The sequence below is a fragment of the Hyla sarda genome, chromosome 2 (genome assembly GCF_029499605.1).
Source record: "Hyla sarda isolate aHylSar1 chromosome 2, aHylSar1.hap1, whole genome shotgun sequence".
Classification (NCBI taxonomy): domain Eukaryota; kingdom Metazoa; phylum Chordata; class Amphibia; order Anura; family Hylidae; genus Hyla; species Hyla sarda.
In genome coordinates, this window is record NC_079190.1 from 498,017,866 (window position 1) to 498,038,564 (window position 20,699).

Sequence of the window (20,699 nt, forward strand, 5' to 3'; positions counted from 1 at the left end):
TATATTAGTTATCTACTTACTTTTCTTTAATCCTCACTTTTTCCTATTTTTTGGATGACATTTTGGTGGCTTTAGAACCAATTACCAGGTTACCATAGAGTTCTGGTCTCAACATACAATGGTTTCAACATACAATGGTCGTCCCAGAACCAATTAATATTGTAACTTGAGGGACCACTGTATATATATATATATATATATATTCATATTTATAGATATTTTTTGATAGGAAATCCAGTTTTATTCACACGCCGGAATTTTCACCTCATATTAAAGCCCATAGACTTCTATGGGATTCCGCACTCCCATTCACACTGCTGAATTTCCGCTTGCGGAAATTCAGCATTGTGAATGGGAGTGCGGGATTCCATAGAAGTCTATGGGCTTTAATGTGAGGGGGAATTCCGTAAATGGAAATTCTGCCGTGTGAATAGACCCTCAGGCTTCACTCACATCACGATTTGTGACTCTGTGGTATGGATACTTAAACGCTTTAAAGATATCCAGGCTTGGACAGGCTTGGGCCCCATTCATTCAGGCTCGGGCCCCATTCATTTCAATGGTCCAAGCGTAGTCAGTTAGAGACTATGGGGACATTTATCAAAACCTGTCCAGAGGAAAAGTTGCTGAGTTGCCATAGCAACCAATCTTTCATTTTTGAAAAGGCCTCTGAAAAATGAAAGCAGCGATCTGATTGGTTGCTATGGGCAACTCAGCTACTTTTCCTCTGGACAGGTTTTGATGAATATCCCCCCTACGTGTGGCTAACTTTTCGGGCATATCCGAGTTTTTTCCGACTAGGAAGCTTAGCTTGAAGCACTTTTCAGCCCGAGACAAAATTGCAATACGTTCAGATAATGACCTGAACATTGTCACCAGCTGACTGAGGGGTGGAAGCCACAATAAGGGCGAGTTCACACGGCCGTCTGTCCCCATTTTAGGTTCCGTTGTTGCTGCTTGTAAACTGATTACAAACGGTTGTAAAATAATCCCATTGATGTCAATGGAAACAAAAGACAGTCCAACCTGCTCACCCCGCCCGGACAGATGGAGCACGGACTCCTGGCGCTGGACAACGCCGCAGAGAATGTAGAAAATGGAGGATGGAGTCCAGCTCAGTTGCAAATAAAATCCAATTTATTGGTAGACAAATGCAGGAACACAAGGGTTACGCGTTTCAAGCGCTACAAGCGCTCTTAGTCATACACCGTTTACAAAGGAAACATGGGTATATATAGGTGGAGCAATGGCAAATGATCACAGGTGATGGAGTCAGATGCCATTAAAGGGTACCTCTCATCAAATAAACTTTTGATATATTTTAGATTAATGAATGTTGAATAACTTTCCAATAGCATGTTAATGAGAAATATGCTTCTTTCTATTGTATTTTTCCCGATCAGTCCTGTCAGCAAGCATTTCTGACTCATGCTGGAGTCCTAAACACTCAGAGCTGCCAGCCTGCTTTGTTCACAGCCAAACAGGCTGTGAACAAAGCAGGCTGGCAGCTCTGAGTGTTCTCCTTTGTGAACAAAGCAGACTGGCAGCTCGTAGTGTTTAGGACTCCAGCATGAGTCTGAAATGCTTGCTGCCAGGTCTGGTAGGGAGACCCCTAGTGGTCATTTCTTCAAAGTGGAAAATTTAATAGAAAGAAGCATATTTTTTAATAACATGCAATTGTAAAGTTATTCTGCATACATTAATCTATAATATATCCAAAGTTTCTTTGATGAGAGGTACCATTTTTAACTCCTTACACACCTCTCTGCAAAAAGAAGCATCTCACAGTGTATAGTACAAAACAGACAATAAAAACCATATAAAGTAATGGAAGATAAATGGTAAAAAAAAAAAAAAAAAAAAGCCTGGATGTGTGCTAAATAAGGAGAACAGGGACAAATAAATAAACAAAATGAAATATGAATAAGAGAGGGACAATGTTGTAAATCACCAAAAAAAGACACAGATAACATTGGAAGAAATTAAAAATATAAAAAAAAGATATAAATATAAAAAAGATATAAATATCCTACATAAATGCAATGGATTTTAAATGTACTTGTTTGGTGACTACAATAAATAGCAAGGGCTTACTGGAAAATATATCCAAATTTTAATAGTGAAGAATTACATCTTGCCGTTTATTTAAGCCCAGTGGAACACGGGTAGAGAGCTTGAGAATCCCAAAAATTTCCCGCTTCAGAAGCTTTCTCCTGTGATCACCACCTCTTTTAGAAGGGTTGACACGTTCTATCAACACAATGTTTGGAAACTGATGACGTATTCCTAGATAAGAAGTGAGGTATGTCAGACAGGTGTTTGCGCAATCCCTTGCTATTTATTGTAGTCACCAAACAAGTACATCCATTGCATTTATGTAGGATATTTATATCTTTTTTATAATTATAATTTCTTCCAATGTTATCTGTGTCTTTTTTGGTGATTTACAACATTGTCCCTCTCTTATTCATATTTTATTTCGTTTATTTATTTGTCCCTGTTCTCCTTATTTAGCACACATCCAGACTTTTGTTTTTTTATACCTTTTATCTTCCATTACTTTATATGGTTTTTATTGTCTGTTTTGTACTATACACTGTGAGATGCTTCTTTTTGCAGAGAGGTGTTTAAGGAGTTAATGGAATCTGACTCAATCACCTGTGATCATTTGCCATTGCTCCACCTATATATACCCATGTTTCCTTTGTATATGGTGTATGACTAAGAGCGCTTGTAGCACTTGAAACGCGTAACCCTTGTGTTCCTGCATTTGTCTACTAATAAATTGGATTTTATTTGCAACTGAGCTGGACTCCATCCTCCATTTTGTACATTGATGTCAATGGGATTTTTTTTACAATCCTTTCACATCCGTTTGCACCTGTCTGCTCTCATTTCCGTTTTTTTCTTTGTTTTACGGTGCATGCAGTATTTTGTCTCCCATCCAAAAACACGGAAGAAAAATACGGATACAGTAAATTTAACATTGAAGTCTATGGAAAACAGATGAACCTTTAATGCCATCCGTTTGCATCCGTTTTTTCAATCCGTTTTTTGATCTGTTTTTACAAATTTTTTTTGTCTATTAACTGAACAAAAACAGATCCAAACAGATTCAAATGGATAACATCCGTTATTGTCCTTTTTTCTTTTTTTTAAGTCAGTTTTTTATTTTTGACAGGAGAAGAAGAGGACGGGTCTAGACGGCCGTGTGAACGCAGCCTAACCTAAAATAAATAGAAGATAGAGATCATGAATTGGCAAACAGCCCAAACTATTTTCCCAATTGCCAGCGCAGATGATCATAATTCAGGACTCCAATGGTGATCCACAATGTAAATACCCCTATAAAGAGCTCAAATTATACCATGAGGGTCTATTCACACGTACAGTATTTTGCGCAGATTTGATGCGCAGGATTTCAAGCTGTGTTCAATTTATATTGAAATCTGCAGCAGAAAATCCTGCGCGTCAAATCTGAGCAGAATACTGTACGTGTGAATAAACCATAATACTATTATCAAATAACAGCTCCACAGATCAGGTCATCCAATAACAGCACTATACCATGCATAAATAAGACTGCTATATAGTGAGTATTTAGGGTCCTCCTATGGTATCCACATGTGCCCTGTGAGATGTGCCCTGTGAGATGTGCCCTGTGACATGTGCCCTGTGAGATGTGCCCTGTGACATGTGCCCTGCGAGATGTGCCCTGTGAGATGTGCCCTGTGAGATGTGCCCTGTGACATGTGCCCTGTGACATGTGCCCTGTGACATGTGTCCTGTAAGATGTGCCCTGTGACATGTGCCCTGTGAGATGTGCCCTGTGAGATGTGCCCTGTGACATGTGCCCTGTGAGATGTGCCCTGTGACATGTGCCCTGTGAGATGTGCCCTGTGAGATGTGCCCTGTGACATGTGCCCTGTGAGATGTGCCCTGTGACATGTGCCCTGTGAGATGTGCCCTGTGAGATGTGCCCTGTGACATGTGCCCTGTGAGATGTGCCCTGTGACATATGCCCTGTGAGATGTGCCCTGTGAGATGTGCCCTGTGACATGTGCCCGGTGAGATGTGCCCTGTGAGATGTGCCCTGTGACATGTGCCCTGCGAGATGTGCCCTGTGAGATGTGCCCTGTGACATGTGCCCTGTGAGATGTGCCCTGTTACATGTGCCCTGAGATGTACCCTGTGAGATGTGCCCTGTGAGATGTGCCCTGTGACATGTGCCCTGTGACATGTGCCCTGTGAGATGTACCCTGTTACATGTGCCCTGTGAGATGTGCCCTGTGACATGTGCCCTGTGAGATGTGCCCTGTTACATGTGCCCTGTGAGATGTGCCCTGTGAGATGTGCCCTGTGAGATGTGCCCTGTGACATGTGCCCTGTGACATGTGCCCTGTGACATGTGTCCTGTAAGATGTGCCCTGTGACATGTGCCCTGTGAGATGTGCCCTGTGAGATGTGCCCTGTTACATGTGCCCTGTGAGATGTGCCCTGTGAGATGTGCCCGGTTACATGTGCCCTGTGAGATGTGCCCTGTGACATGTGCCCTGTGACATGTGCCCTGTGAGATGTGCCCTGTGAGATGTGCCCTGTGACATGTGCCCTGTGACATGTGCTCTGTGAGATGTGCCCTGTGCCCTGTGAGATGTGCCCTGTGACATGTGCCCTGTGAGATGTGCCCTGTGAGATGTGCCCTGTGACATGTGCCCTGTTACATGTGCCCTGTGAGATGTGCCCTGTGACATGTGCCCTGTGACATGTGCCCTGTGACATGTGCCCTGTGAGATGTGCCCTGTGACATGTGCCCTGTGAGATGTGCCCTGTGACATGTGCCCTGTGACATGTGCCCTGTGACATGTGCCCTGTGACATGTGCCCTGTGAGATGTGCCCTGTTACATGTGCCCTGTGAGATGTGCTCTGTTACATGTGCCCTGTGACATGTGCCCTGTAAGATGTGCCCTGTGAGATGTGCCCTGTGACATGTTCCCTGTGACATGTGCTCTGTGAGATGTGCCCTGTGACATGTGCCCTGTGAGATGTGCCCTGTGCCCTGTGACATGTGCCCTGTGAGATGTGCCCTGTGACATGTGCCCTGTGAGATGTGCTCTGTGGCATGTGCCCTGTGAGATGTACCCTGTGACATGTGCCCTGTGACATGTGCCCTGTGAGATGTGCCCTGTGAGATGTGCCCTGTTAGATGTGCCCTGTGAGATGTGCCCTGTGAGATGTGCCCTGTGAGATGTGCCCTGTTACATGTGCCCTGTGACATGTGCCCTGTGACATGTGCCCTGTGACATGTGTCCTGTAAGATGTGCCCTGTGACATGTGCCCTGTGAGATGTGCCCTGTTACATGTGCCCTGTGAGATGTGCCCTGTGAGATGTGCCCTGTGAGATGTGCCCGGTTACATGTGCCCTGTGAGATGTGCCCTGTGAGATGTGCCCTGTGGCATGTGCCCTGTGACATGTGCTCTGTGAGATGTGCCCTGTGCCCTGTGAGATGTGCCCTGTGACATGTGCCCTGTGAGATGTGCCCTGTGAGATGTGCCCTGTGACATGTGCCCTGTTACATGTGCCCTGTGAGATGTGCCCTGTGACATGTGCCCTGTGACATGTGCCCTGTGAGATGTGCCCTGTGACATGTGCCCTGTGAGATGTGCCCTGTTACATGTGCCCTGTGAGATGTGCCCTGTGACATGTGCCCTGTGAGATGTGCCCTGTTACATGTGCCCTGTGAGCCAGCCTTGTATGTTAAAGGGTTCCTCTCCTTTGAGCCAGGCTGCAGGATACAAAAATCGTGTGGACTGCATTCTCTAGCAGTCACGGTCACGGTCAGATACAAAAATGTTTGATATGTTGTAAAGCAGGGGTCCTCAAACTTTTTAAACAGGGGGCCAGTTCACGGTCCCTCAGACCTTTGGAGGGCCGGACTATAGTTATAAAAAAACTATGAAGAAATTCCTATGCACACTTATATATCTTATTAGTGGAGTACCCCTTTAAGTACGCAGTACAGCTCCCCCCACATTAGGTAGGCAGCACAGTTCCCCCCCACATTAGGTTGGCAGCATAGTTTCCCCCACATTAGGTTGGGAGCATAGTTTCCCCCACATTAGGTTGGCAGTATAGTTCCCCCACATTAGTTTGTAGTTCCCCCACATTAGGGTTGGCAGTATAGTTCCCCCATATTAGGTTGGCAGTATGGTTCCCCCACATTATGCTGGCAGTATAATTACCCCCCCCCCCCCCCGCCCCACACACACACACTAGGTTGGCAGCATAAGTCCCCCCACATTAGATTGGCATTACAGTTTCCCCCACATTAGGTTGGCAGTATAGTTCCCCCCACATTGGGTTGGCAGTATGGTTCCCCCACATTAGGTTGTAGTTCCCCCACATTAGGTGCAATATAGTCCGCCACATTAGGCTGGCAGCATGTTCCCCCACATTAGGTGCAATATAGTCCCCCACATTACGTTGGCAGTATGTTCCCCCACATTAGGTGCAGTATAGTCCCCCACATTACGTTGGCAGTATGTTCCCCCACATTAGGTGCAGTATAGTCCCCCCACATTAGGCTGGCAGTATGTTCCCCTAAATTAGGTGCAATATAGTCCCCCACATTAGGCTGGCAGTATGTTCCCCCACATTAGGTGCAGTATAGTCCCCCACATTATGTTGGCAGTATGTTCCCGCACATTAGGTGCAGTATAGTCCCCCACATTATGTTGGCAGTATGTTCCCCCACATTAGGTGCAGTATAGTCCCCCCCCCCCCCCCCACATTAGGCTGGCAGTATGTTCCCCTACATTAGGTGCAATATAGTCCCCCACCTTACGTTGGCAGTATGTTCCCCCACATGACGTTGGCAGTATAGTCCCCCACATTACGTTGGCAGTATGTTCCCCTACATTAGGCTGGCAGTATAGTCCCCCACATTAAGCTGGCAGTATGTTCCCCTACATTAGGTGCAATATAGTCCCCCACATTACTTTGGCAGTATGTTCCCCCACATTACGTTGGCAGTATGTTCCCCTACATTAGGTGCAGTATAGTCCCCCACATTACGTTGGCAGTATGTTCCCCCACATTAGGTGCAGTATAGTCCCCCACATTACGTTGGCAGTATAGTTCCCCCACATTAGGTGCAGTATAGCCCCCCCCCACATTAGGCTGGCAGTATGTTCCCCTACATTAGGTGCAATATAGTCCCCCACATTACATTGGCAGTATGTTCCCCCACATTAGGTGCAGTATAGTCCCCCACATTACGTTGGCAGTATGTTTTCCCACATTAGGTGCAGTATAGCCCCCCACATTAGGCTGGCAGTATGTTCCCCCACATTAGGTGCAGTATAGTCCCCCACATTACGTTGGCAGTATGTTCCTCCACATTAGTTGCTGTATAGTTCTCCCCACATTAGGCTATAGTTCCCCCACATTAGGTGCAGTATAGTCCCCCCATATTAGGTGCAATATAGTCCCCCACATTAGGATGGCAGTATGTTCCCCCACATTAGGCTGGCAGTATGTTCCTCCACATTAGGTGCAGTATAGTCACTGTTACGCCTAGCGCTCCGGGTCCCCGCTCCTCCCCGGAGCGCTCACGGCGTCTTTCTCCCTGCAGCGCCCCGGTCAGTCCCGCTGACCGGGAGCGCTGCACTGTCATGGCCGTTGGGGATGCGATTCGCACAGCGGGACGCGCCCGCTCGCGAGTCGCATCCCAGGTCACTTACCCGTCCCGGTCCCCTGCTGTCATGTGCTGGCGCGCGCGGCTCCGCTCTCTAGGGCGCGCGCGCGCCAGCTCTCTGAGACTTAAAGGGCCAGTGCACCAATGATTGGTGCCTGGCCCAATTAGCTTAATTGGCTTCCATCTGCTCCCTGCCTTTATCTGACCTCCTCCCATGCACTCCCTTGCCGGATCTTGTTGCCTTGTGCCAGTGAAAGCGTTTAGTGTGTCCAAAGCCTGTGTACCTGAACTTCTGCTACCCATCCTGACTACGAACCTTGCCGCCTGCCCCCGACCTTCTGCTACGTCTGACCTTGCCTCTGCCTAGTCCTTCTGTCCCACGCCTTCTCAGCAGTCAGCGAGGTAGAGCCGTTGCTAGTGGATACGACCTGGTTGCTACTGCCGCAGCAAGACCATCCCGCTTTGCGGCGGGCTCTGGTGAAAACCAGTAGCCTCTTAGAACCGGTCCACTAGCACGGTCCACGCCAATCCCTCGCTGACACAGAGGATCCACTACCTGGAAGCCGAATCGTGACAGTAGATCCGGCCATGGATCCCGCTGAGGTGCCGCTGCCAAGTCTCGCTGATCTTCCCACGGTGGTCGCTCAGCAATCGCAGCAGATTGCCCAACAAGGACAGCAGCTGTCGCAGTTGACCGCCATGTTACAGCAACTTCTGCCTCTGCTACAGCAGCAACCATCTCCTCCGCCAGCTCCTGCACCTCCTCCGCAGCGAGTGGCCGCTCCTAACCTACGCTTGTCCCTGCCGGACAAATTTGATGGGGACTCTAAACTCTGCCGTGGATTTTTGTCTCAGTGTTCCCTGCATATGGAGATGTTGTCGGACTTGTTTCCTTCAGAACGGTCTAAGGTGGCGTTCGTAGTAAGCCTTCTTTCAGGAAAGGCCTTGTCTTGGGCCACACCGCTCTGGGACCGCAATGATACTGCCACAGCCACAGTCCAGGCCTTCTTCGCTGAACTCCGGAGTGTCTTCGAGGAGCCAGCCCGAGCTTCTTCTGCCGAGACTGCCCTGTTGAACCTGGTCCAGGGTAATTCTTCCGTTGGCGAGTACGCCATACAATTCCGTACTTTTGCTTCTGAACTATCCTGGAATAATGAGGCTCTCTGCGCGACCTTTAAAAAAGGCCTATCCAGTCGCATCAAGGATGTGCTGGCCGCACGAGAGATTCCTGCCAACCTCCAAGAACTCATCCATTTGGCTACCCGCATTGACATGCGTTTTTCTGAGCGACACCAAGAGCTCCGCCAGGAAAAAGACTTAGATCTCTGGGCACCTCTCCCACAGCATCCTTTGCAGTCTTCGCCTGGGCCTCCCGCCGAGGAGGCCATGCAAGTGGATCGGTCTCGCCTGACCCAGGAAGAGAGGAATCGCCGTAGAGAAGAAAATCTCTGTCTGTACTGTGCCAGTACCGAGCATTTCTTGGTGGATTGCCCTATCCGTCCTCCACGCCTGGGAAACGCACGCACGCACCCAGCTCACGTGGGTGTGGCGTCTCTTGGTTCCAAGTCTGCTCCTCCACGTCTCACGGTACCCGTGCGGATTTCTTCTTCAGCCAACTCCTCCCTCTCAGCCGTGGCCTGCTTGGACTCCGGTGCCTCTGGAAATTTTATTTTGGAGTCGTTTGTTAATAAATTCAGCATCCCGGTGACCCGTCTCGTCAAGCCGCTCTACATTTCCGCGGTCAACGGAGCCAGATTGGACTGCACCGTGCGTTACCGCACAGAGCCCCTCCTCATGTCTATTGGACCCCACCTTGAGAGGATTGAGTTCTTCATTCTCCCCAACTGTACCTCTGAGGTCCTCCTCGGTCTGCCTTGGCTCCGGCTTCATTCCCCCACCATTGATTGGACCACCGGGGAGATCAGGAACTGGGACTCTGCCTGCCACAGGAAGTGCCTCTCCCCCCCTCCCAGTCCCGTCAGGCAAGCCTCTGTGCCTCCCCATGGCCCCCGTCCTGGTGTCACACTGCCCCGTGCCAGGCCTCGCCCTCTGCCCTCCCTCCCCATCCCCACTCCTGCTGTACTGCCTGCCGTTGAGGAAACCCTCCATTCTTTCCCGGTGTCCTCATCCCAGGGGAGGCAGTTACCGGACAAAGAGAAGGGGAGACCTAAGGGGGGGGGTACTGTTACGCCTAGCGCTCCGGGTCCCCGCTCCTCCCCGGAGCACTCACGGCGTCTTTCTCCCTGCAGCGCCCCGGTCAGTCCCGCTGACCGGGAGCGCTGCACTGTCATGGCCGTTGGGGATGCGATTCGCACAGCGGGACGCGCCCGCTCGCGAGTCGCATCCCAGGTCACTTACCCGTCCCGGTCCCCTGCTGTCATGTGCTGGCGCGCGCGGCTCCGCTCTCTAGGGCGCGCGCGCGCCAGCTCTCTGAGACTTAAAGGGCCAGTGCACCAATGATTGGTGCCTGGCCCAATTAGCTTAATTGGCTTCCATCTGCTCCCTGCCTTTATCTGACCTCCTCCCATGCACTCCCTTGCCGGATCTTGTTGCCTTGTGCCAGTGAAAGCGTTTAGTGTGTCCAAAGCCTGTGTACCTGAACTTCTGCTACCCATCCTGACTACGAACCTTGCCGCCTGCCCCCGACCTTCTGCTACGTCTGACCTTGCCTCTGCCTAGTCCTTCTGTCCCACGCCTTCTCAGCAGTCAGCGAGGTAGAGCCGTTGCTAGTGGATACGACCTGGTTGCTACTGCCGCAGCAAGACCATCCCGCTTTGCGGCGGGCTCTGGTGAAAACCAGTAGCCTCTTAGAACCGGTCCACTAGCACGGTCCACGCCAATCCCTCGCTGACACAGAGGATCCACTACCTGGAAGCCGAATCGTGACAGTCACCCCACATTAGGTGCAATATAGTCCCCCACATTAGGCTGGCAGTATGTTCCCCCACATTAGGCTGGCAGTATGTTCCCTCACATTAGGCTGGCAGTATGTTCCCCCACATTAGGTGCAATATAGGCCCCCACATTACGTTGACAGTATGATCCCCCACATTAGGTGCAGTATAGTCCCCCCGTATTAGGTGCAATATAGTCCCCCACATTAGGCTGGCAGTATGTTCCCCCACATTAGGTGCAGTATAGTCCTCCCACATTAGGTGCAATATAGTCCCCCACATTACATTTGGCAGTATGTTCCCCCACATTACGTTGGCAGTATAGTTCCCTCACATTAGGTGCAGTATAGTCCCCCACATTAGGCTGGCAGTATGTTCCCCCACATTAGGTGCAGTATAGTCCCCCACATTAGGCTGGCAGTATGTTCCACCACATTAGGTGAAATATAGTCCCCCACATTACGTTGGCAGTATAGTCCCCCCACATAAGGTGCAATATAGTCCCCCACATTAGGCTGGCAGTATGTTCCCCCACATTAGGCTGGCAGCATAGTCCCCCACATTACGCTGGCAGTATGTTCCCCCACATTAGGCTGGCAGTATAGTCCCCCACATTACGTTGGCAGTATGTTCCCCCACATTATGTGCAATATAGTCCCCCCACATTAAGCTGGCAGTATGTTCCCCCACAGGCATACAGCCTCCAGAGATACAGTATGGCTGGAGGCTGTATGCCTGTGTGCTGCCCCACTTCAGTGTTCCGACCACCGCTCCGGCCATAGCAGGACGCCAGCGCGCGTCCTTCTTACTTCTTCCCGGCTCCTCCGCGCTCCGTTGCCATGGCCGCACGCATGGGACGTCAGTGACGTCCCTGCGTGCACTAGTTCCCGGCAGTCCCCGCGGGCCGTAATTTGAGGACCCCTGTTGTAAAGTATGCAAAACCAATAGGATTTGCAATTGCTTTCATTAGAACATTTTCAGAATTTCATACTGAAAAAGCCAATCAAACAACTGTCCCCCCTGCCTGCTTGGACACATACTAGTCCTTCTGTGTCCATGCGTCATCACCTATGTCATGGACACACTTCCTTGATTGACAGCTGTGAGTGCAGGACTCACAGCTAGAGGAAAAATCCTCCCACTGTCAGCTTGTGTCCCGCTACTGTCAGTGAGGACAAGCTGGGAGTTGTAGTTTTGCTAATGCTCGGGGAGATGTGAGCAGACAACATACTGTGGGAGGGGGCGGAGACCTGCAAAGTGAGGCCACGCCCCCTCCCTTTGAGAGGAATTCAGACTAGTGATCTAAATTAAAAGTGTAATAAAAAAAAAATAAAGGTGCTAGACACATAAAAATTAGATGTACATGGTCAGGATTAGGTACTGAGTGATATCTATATATATATATATATATATATATATATATATATATATATATATATATAAAAAATTGTTGGAACTGACGGGTACACTTTAAGCCAAAGGTTTATGGCAGAAGTCCCCAACCCAGTCCTTAAAGGCGCACTACGGTGGAAAAAAAAATATTTCAACTTAACTGTTGCCAAAAAGTTATATAGATTTGTAAATTAATTCTTAAAGTACTTATCAACTACTGTATGCTCCAGAGGAAGTTGTGTAGTTCTTTCCTGTCTGACCACAGTACTCTCTACTGCCACCTCTGTCAGTGTCAGGAACTGTCTGGAGCAGGAGAGGTTTGCTATGGGGATTTGCTCCTGCTTTGGACAGTTGGGGTGATACACTGTGACAAACCTCCTCCTCGTGCTGCTGGCTGGATGCTGGTTGTCTAACTTCCTTGTGGCAGTCAGAGTGGCGCCCCCCATCAAGAGTGCGCTCTAGGCGGCTGCCTATTTTGCCTATAGGCAGAGTCGGCCCTGCCTGCATTGCAATACACTTACACTGTAAGTCTATGGAATTTTTGGAAATTCTGTATCCTCATCGCTTTAGATACGGAAAACTGGAATCAATTTACAGCCACCCTGTGTTATAGCGGTATATACTCTGTTCAATCCCTGTTGACTATATTATAGGAAAGTCATATTCAGTCCCTGGTGGGCTAGTGGTGTATGTTATGGTGGTAATATTTATGATGATAAGAATACAAGTCTTCTGCTTCATTGGACTGTTTTTGAGATACATTTCAGAGCAGGGAGGATATCGCACCCTTTATCTATATAACTATGCCTGTACAGGACTCTATTAGAGATAAGATATTCCATCACTGCAGCTTCTGTCATACAATGTGGCCATATTATGGATAAGACATTGTGTAATGTTACAAATTGTCTTCTAATAACCTGCGGTAAACCTCTAAGCATTCATGACTACATGTCCTCTTATGAATGTGTCCTATGTACAGAACTTGTTGTGCCTCACGTTAGCTCCACGCGTCATTCATGTTGAGGGTAAACCCACCCCCCAAAGTATATTAGTACTGATAAAAACACCTGACTGTATTAACCCCTTCCTGATGAATTTTGTAACTGTACAGCATACATCAGGTGGAGAAGTATGGCATGTGCATAGTTAGGATATACTAGTAGATACCAGATCTGATAGTACACTGCAATGCAAGGGTATTGCAGTACACTATCAGCAAATGCCGAAAAAATTGCAAAAAAAAAAAAAAAAGTGATCAAAAAATCCCATCTACTCCATAATTACATCAATAAAAACTACATAACCTGGGGAAAAGAAAAAAAAAATTAAGGGGGGGGGGGAGGAGGAGGTGTCAGTATAGGGAGAAGCATACCATTGAAAACAATAGTAGTTTTTAATAGAAGTAATTTACAAGTCTTCAAATCTTCTTCAATCAGTCCCGGTCTGGAGAAGCGCTTCGGCGCGCAACGGTCCGTCACCGAGAGGATACCCCCGCGTCTCTAAGTCACAATCCCCTGTCTGTACCACCTCCCCCCCGATGTGCCTTTGATCGTTCCGGTCAATAAAGTCAACCTGCATTCAAGGTCTGGTGAGTGCTCTGCTTCTTTCACCTATTGGATATCTAATTTACAAATCTGTTTAACTTTCTGGCACCAGTTGATTTAAAATAAATTGTTTTCCACCAGAGTAGCCCTTTAATACCATTGTGCCTACCTATCTACCAGGGCTGGTGCAAGGATTTTTGCCACCCTAGGCGAAAGCTAATTTTGCTGCCACTTGACCTCGCCCATTGGCTCCACCCTTTGACACTCCCCACCTTACCACTGGGGTGACACACTGTAACAAGCCTCCTCTTCATGGAGAAGATATATGGAGGCACGCACAATGTCAGGATGCTGGACAGCCCTGACCTTCCTCTCTGGCCTCGTAGGTGGCACGGCGCTCCTCCAGCAGGCTTAAGAATGCAGATTATTATGGTGTCAGTGTGGGGAGTGTAGTGCTGAGTGAGTGCTTCAGATGAGCGTCAGGTGCTTTGTTGCTGGCTGGATAATAACTTTCTTGCAGTGGACAGAGTGGTGGAGGTCAAGGAAAAGGCAAAAGTGTATTGAATATGTCAAACATCTGTAATAATCCTGAAACCTTTGCTAGATACAGAACAAATGATCAAGTCAAAAACATATAAATAAATTCTCCAACCACAACTCTCTTATCCGACGCGTTTCTCCCCTAATCTTGGTAGCTTCATCAGAGATGGGAGAAGTGGGATTGCATGAACACAAAAGAAACACATATGATAGGACACCACAGATAAACAGGAGGGGTAGTAGACTTGTATCCCCCAGGGGAACAATAGAAACAGTGTAGAAGGACATACTGTACAGACAAAAGGGTACTCCGCTGCTCAGTGTTTGGAACAAAATGTTCTAAACGCTTAGAGCCGGCATGGGGGGCTCGTGACATCACTGCCCCACCCCTTAAAGGCAAGTCTATGGGAGGGGCGTGATGCCCAATCCAATAGACTTGCATTGAGGGGGCAGGGCGTGATGTCACGAGGGGTGGAGTGTAACGTCACAAGCCAAGGGCACCGGCTCTAAGCGTTTTGTTCTGAACGCTGAGCAGAAGAGTACCCCTTTAAGATATACAGGTGGGTATAAGTCCATCAATGACACACCTTTGGGATCTGCGCAGCACCACCTCTGGAGAATCTGGAACTGACGGAACTTCTAAAATTTCAGCAGGTTCTTCTTCAGCAATCACAGGAGCTGGAACTTGTTCAGGAGTTGCTGGAATCGGGACCGCTGGTACGTGAACTGGAGAAGTCTGAGCTATTGCTGGCACTCTGGAAACAGGTATATAAGCTGGAGCCAACGGTGATAGAGCAGGAACTGGCATGTTGACGAACGCTGGCTGGACCAGTCACGGTGCTGGAGGCAAACAGAGAACATAGGGAAATCCATGGATGGATGGATCCCTTCGTCAGGAACATATTCCCTCACAGGTCTGACATCTGGAGGAGGCGGTGGAGGAAGTACTGATAGATCTTCCTTTAGGCAGATCTTGATAGGATTTCGGTGGACAACTTGCGGCTAATACCCAGGCTTCTGAACTTCATACACATCGGACTCGGGATAGTGTATAGCCGTCACCATGTATGTCCAATTTGTCCGTTCTCAGGAACTTCCGTAGCCGGACTTTGTTGCCCACCTGGAGTGGTTTGGCTGAAGCATAGCGGTTGTAATCATCTTTTGCCTTTGTCGGGCCTCGCCCATTTTCTTACTGACGATCTCCTTGGCCTCTTGAACCCTCTTCTGATGATCGGAAATCCACTCGAGGGACGCTTGCGGGGAATGGTTGATTGGGGCTTGCAGCCCAAACGTCAGGTCTTTAGGCAGTTGCCCTTGTCGTCCCATCATTAAGTAGATGGGGGTGTATCCAGTGGAGCAGTGTACTGTGTGTAAATTTCCAAAAACTCGGGCAGAAGCCGGGGCCATTCTTCTCGTCTTGACACAGGCTGCTCGCAGCATATGGATGAAGACTTGGTTGATGCACTCATAGAGCCCATTCCCCTGAGGGTGGTAGGCGGTGGTTCGGAGTTTCTTACAGTCATGGAATTTACATAGTTCTTGGAAGAGTTTGGCTTCAAAGGCCATTCCACGGTCAGTTAGAACAGACTCATGACATCCAAGGGTTTGCACCCATTTAGAGTAGAACATCTGGGCCGTTGCTTTGGCTGTGAGATCTTTGACAGGAACAACGACAATCCACTTGGAGTAATGATCCACCATGGTAAGAGCATAGGTATACCCGGACCAGGTAGGAGACAATTTCACATGGTCTAGTGCGACCAATTGATTGGGTCTGTGGCTCTGGATGGAGTGGAGGGGTGCTCTTGCGTCCTTGTGCACATTGTTGGTGACGTTACAGACAGAACATTCGCTGCACCATTTCTCAATGTAACTCTACATTGCAATCCAGTAGAATCTTCGCCTGACAAGTATTAGCGTGGCAGCCAAATAATCTTTGAATTTTTCAGTCACAGCCCATACCAGGGCAAAAAGTTCCAATTTGAATGAACTGTAATTGGTATCATTCTTTTCTGCTCCTCGCAGGTAACGACTAGCGTAGGCAATCACTCTCTCTTGCCCATCTTGAACTTGGGACAGAACAGCTCCCAGACCTTTAAAACTGGCATCAGTATACAGCCTGAACGGCTGACTGTAGTCTGGATACGCCAAGATGGGTGGTTCTGTCAGCAGATGTTTAAGAGCTCGGAATGCTTTCTCTTGCTCTTCAGCCCATTCAATAGGTAGTCTTCCATTGTAATTCTCCTTCACCGTACCCCGTAGGAGAGCTGTGAGGGGTTCTGCAATTTGGGCGAAGTGTGGGATGAAGTGGCCGGCGAATCCCAGGAAGCTCCTGATATCCTTCAACGTGTGCGGGGTATGCCAGTTCTTGACAGCATCCACCTTTTCAGGATTTGGCTGGACTCCCTCTGCACTGACAACATGACCAAGGTAATGGACTTGAGGCTTGAGCAAGTGATACTTTGATGGTTTGATCTTCAACCCATGCTTGATCAGGACTTGAAAGACGTCTGACAGATGACTGAGGTGTTCCTGGTAAGACTTGGAATACACAATTACATCGTCCAGGTACAATAAGACACTTTGGAAATTCAGATGGCCCGGGCACCTTTCAATCAGAAGCTGGAAGCTGTAGCAGGGGCATTACATATACTTTTAAACTTGAACAACTCAATGGGTGTCACGAAGGTGGTCTTCTCCCGATCCTCCGTGGCCATGGGCACTTGCCAGTACCTGCTAGTTAAATCCAGGGTGGAGAGGTAAGCAGCAGTTAGTAAGAAATAAGGTCTGTAAGCGACTCCTTAATCCTTGGCATAGGATAAGCGTCCTTATGTGTGACATTGTTCAGTTTCCTGAACAAGAAGCGGATGGTTCCGTCTTTCGACCGGACGGTGTCTCTCCTTGATAGGCGGGCTGTAACCTGTGAGGATACGGTGCTGGATCATTTAAGTTTTTCCGTAGTCTGTGGGGTGTTTGCTGAAAGCTTCATGATACCTTTTGGCGACATTGACGACTCCATTGACAAGGTCCCATGGGGTAGTGTCATCCCCAACCTGAAGCTGTGCCCACCAGGGCTCTGGGGAGTTAGTACTGGATCCACTGGTAACTTAAGCCGCACGCTGTCAAGCCACCGGATGCTCTGTCACGATGTCCTTCGACTCTAGGAGGTTCAACTGAGCCACCAGAGTGTACTTGGGTAAAACGGTAGCAGAATCAGACAGGTTCACTAACCGTACTGGGACTCTTCCATTAGAGACAGTGACAAGGCTCCTCCCAGCTCGGACTAAAGGATGATCTTCTAACTGCATGGATTCCAGCAGAGCCTGATAATCCAGATTCTTGACTCCGGGACATGCACGGCACCATATGATGGTTTCAGTGTTGGGTTGTAAGGTCACAGTAAGGATGGCTTCTAGGGTCTATCGGCTACACGCTACTTACCCCTAGAGCACTTTTAAAACAACCTAACTAGGTTATTCTTAGAAATACGTGTTTAATTCTATATTCGCAAAAGCAACTACTGGCTAGGCAGAGCATCTCACACACACAAAGAAGGAGAAGAAGAAGTGTACCTAACAGTGGCAGGAATTGGATTTCAATAGGTTACAATCCCTAAAGTGTTTTCTTAAGTGAGATATTTATTTTGGTGTATGTACTAGAGATATGTGAGGTAGTACATTTAAGTCAGTAATCTAGAGTACTGAAAAGTGATAGGCAGAGCATTGAAGTGGGTTACCAAAGGTACTATGTGTGTAGGTACTAAATGTGAGTCCTGGTACCTTACGGGTAGTTTGCCCTGTAGGGTCCTTTGAGACCGCAGCAACACCACCTCCGAGTCATCAGGAGTTCCTTCCCTTGGGGATTCTTCAAGAACTTCAGTCCCCGAGGGACCAGCTAGAGGGCTGGAAACAGAAGCAATATCTTCGGTTGGACTGGGGGGGTTCTCTGAAGACAGGTGGAGTAGTGGCATCAATACTTGGAGCAGTCACTGGAGCAGGACTGATGCTGGGTGTAGCAACCAATGGTGGTGGACAAGGAGCAACACCTACTGGCAACTGACTAGGTGGAGCAACCAGTGGCGGCTGGCTGGATGGAGCTAGGAACAGTATACCCCAATACATGGTAGGCTGCTGGGATGGGAACAAAGGAATGTCCATAGTAGGATGCACATATTCTCTCACTGGCCTTGTTGGAGGTGGAATAGAAGTAGCAGGAGGAGCAGAAGAGTAGGAGGAGATGGGCCAAGCACATCTTTCAGGCACACTTTTATCCTATTCCTGTGGACCACCTGTGGCTCGAACCCGTCTTTCTGTATCTCGTACACGTCCGTTTCAGGATAAGGGACTGCAGTAATGGTGTATGGCTCCGTTTCCCACAAGGAGTCCAATTTATGGGTTCTAGGAAATTTTCTGAGCCACACTTTATCTCCAAGCTGTAAGGGCTGAGCCGAAGCATGACAATTATAATCTTTATGATGGCGTTCATGAACTTCACCCATTTTCTTCTCAACAATGTCCGTGGCTTCCTCAATTCTTCGTTGATGCTCTGACACCCCACCTTGGGAAACCTGAGAAGAATTGTTGAAAGGGGCCTGTAGCCCGAAGGTTCGATCCTTTGGCAGTTGGCCGTGTCGGCCCATCATCAGGAAAAAAGGCGTGTATCACGTAGAGCAGTGGACAGTGCTGTTGTAAATTTCTAGGAGTTCAGGCAACAGCTGAGGCCACTCTTCGTGCTTTGAGGCTGCTCAATGATAGGCATTCAGGACCATGGCTGCATCTCTTCTGGGAACCACAATCTGGTGTATGCGGTCTTCGGAAACTGGGTCCAGGGAATTTCGGTAGACCAGCCCTTTGTACAGGAACAGGCGATTCCTCTGCCGCCACAGCCGCTTCAATTCGAAGTCCCCGTGGGCCTTGCACACCCAAGTGGGCACTTTCTTGTGGAGGCAATAGTCTAGGAGGTCCCCGATAACCCGGCTTTCATCCTGAAGTGTCTTCCAGGTGGATAGATCTTCAGGGACTTTGGGAGATTGAGGTCCATCACCCGCCTGGACAGTTAGAGCACTCTAGCTCATGAACCTTCGGTAGAAGGGAGGCATTTCCACATCTTCCCACACATCCTCAGCTGTTCCACGCTGTTCCAGAGCTCCCAACTTAGCAGTGTCCAAATGGGCCTAGGGGTTGTTATCAGTGTAGACCGTGAAGGGGTAGCAGCCAGGTAGTCCTTAAACTTCTCAGTAATGGCCCAGACCAGGGCCAGGAGCTCCAGCTTGAAGGAGCTATAGTTGGCATCATTCTTCTCAGCACCTCGGAGATGCCGGCTGGCATAGGCAATCACCCTCTCTTTGCCATCTTGCACTTGAGATAAGACCACCCCCAGACCTTCAAAGCTAGCGTCTGTGTATAAACGGAACGGCAGGCAGGAAACTTCGGACGTTTCGCACTGTCCTGGGCGTAGGCCACTGTTTCACAGCACTCACTTTGTCTGGATCAGGCTGGACTCCTTGGGCACTGACGACATGTCCCAGATAGTGTACTTGTGGCTTTAGCAAGTGACATTTGAAAGGTTTAACCTTGAGTCCATGTTGGATAAGGACTTGAAAAACTTCTTTCAGGTGTTCCTGATATGTCCGAGAATAGACGATGACGTCATCTAAATACAACAGAACACTCTGAAAGTTAAGATGCCCCAAGCATCGCTCCATTAGGCGTTGGAAAGTAGCTGGTGCATTGCACAGTCCAAAGGGCATACTTTTGAACTCAAAGAGACCCATAGGGGTCACAAGTGCGGTCTTCTCTCTATCCTCTTCTGCCATTGGCACCTGCCAGTAGCCGCTCGTCAGATTCAGTGTGGAAAAGTAGGCGGCTGACCCCAATGCAGTCAAGGATTCTTCGATGCGAGGGAGAGGATAAGCATCCTTATGAGTTATGCTGTTCAACTTCCAGAAATCCACGCAAAAGTGGATATTCCCATCTTTTTCTTCACCAGGACCAAGGGTGCAGCCCAAGGACTCTGGCTTTCCTGGATGACATTGGCCTCTTTCATCTCCACGAGCATTTTCTTTATGGTCTGATACATCCCAGGAGCCACAGGGTGATGCCTCTCTTTAATGGGTGGATTGTCCCCAGTGAGAATCCTATGTTTGATCATAGTGGTCCTGCCGAAGTCTGTGGGAAACTTGCTGAAAGCTTCCTGTTATCTACCTGGATGACCTGTTCCTTGGGGGGTATCCACCTGTTCCTTGGGGGGTATCTTCGCCTCCTATTTGCAGTTGGCTCCACCAAGGTTCCGCAGGATTCTGGTCAGGTCCTCGTTGAGCCACTTGTGACTTCGATACCACATCTCTGACATCCAAATGGTGCAGTGTAGCCACCGGGGTATACTTGGGTAGTTGGACCACAACTTGAGAGAGGTTAATAAGTCTCACTGGAACCTTCCCATTACGTACTGTTACCAGGCTTCTAGCTGCTCGCACCAAGGGGCAATCTTCCAGTAGGATGGGCTCCAAGAGCGCCTGATAATCTTGATTTTTCACCCCGGGTCAGGCACGACACCAAATAACCGTCTCCATCTGTGGCTGTAGACTAACGGCTGGTAGATCTTGAATCCTTACTCGACAGATCTCACCTTG

General features: G+C 48.7%; 1 protein-coding gene across 1 annotated transcript in view; it reads left to right on the forward strand.

The window, feature by feature from the left end:
- The first annotated feature begins 449 nt into the window (after positions 1-449).
- LOC130357516 (integumentary mucin C.1-like) overlaps positions 450-20,699 on the forward strand; it is a 137,280-nt gene continuing 117,030 nt past the window's right edge. Inside the window, exons 1-2 of the mRNA XM_056560213.1 lie at positions 450-474; positions 3,182-3,335. The gene's annotated coding sequence lies outside the window, so the exon portion shown is untranslated. The remainder of the gene's footprint in view (positions 475-3,181; positions 3,336-20,699) is intronic.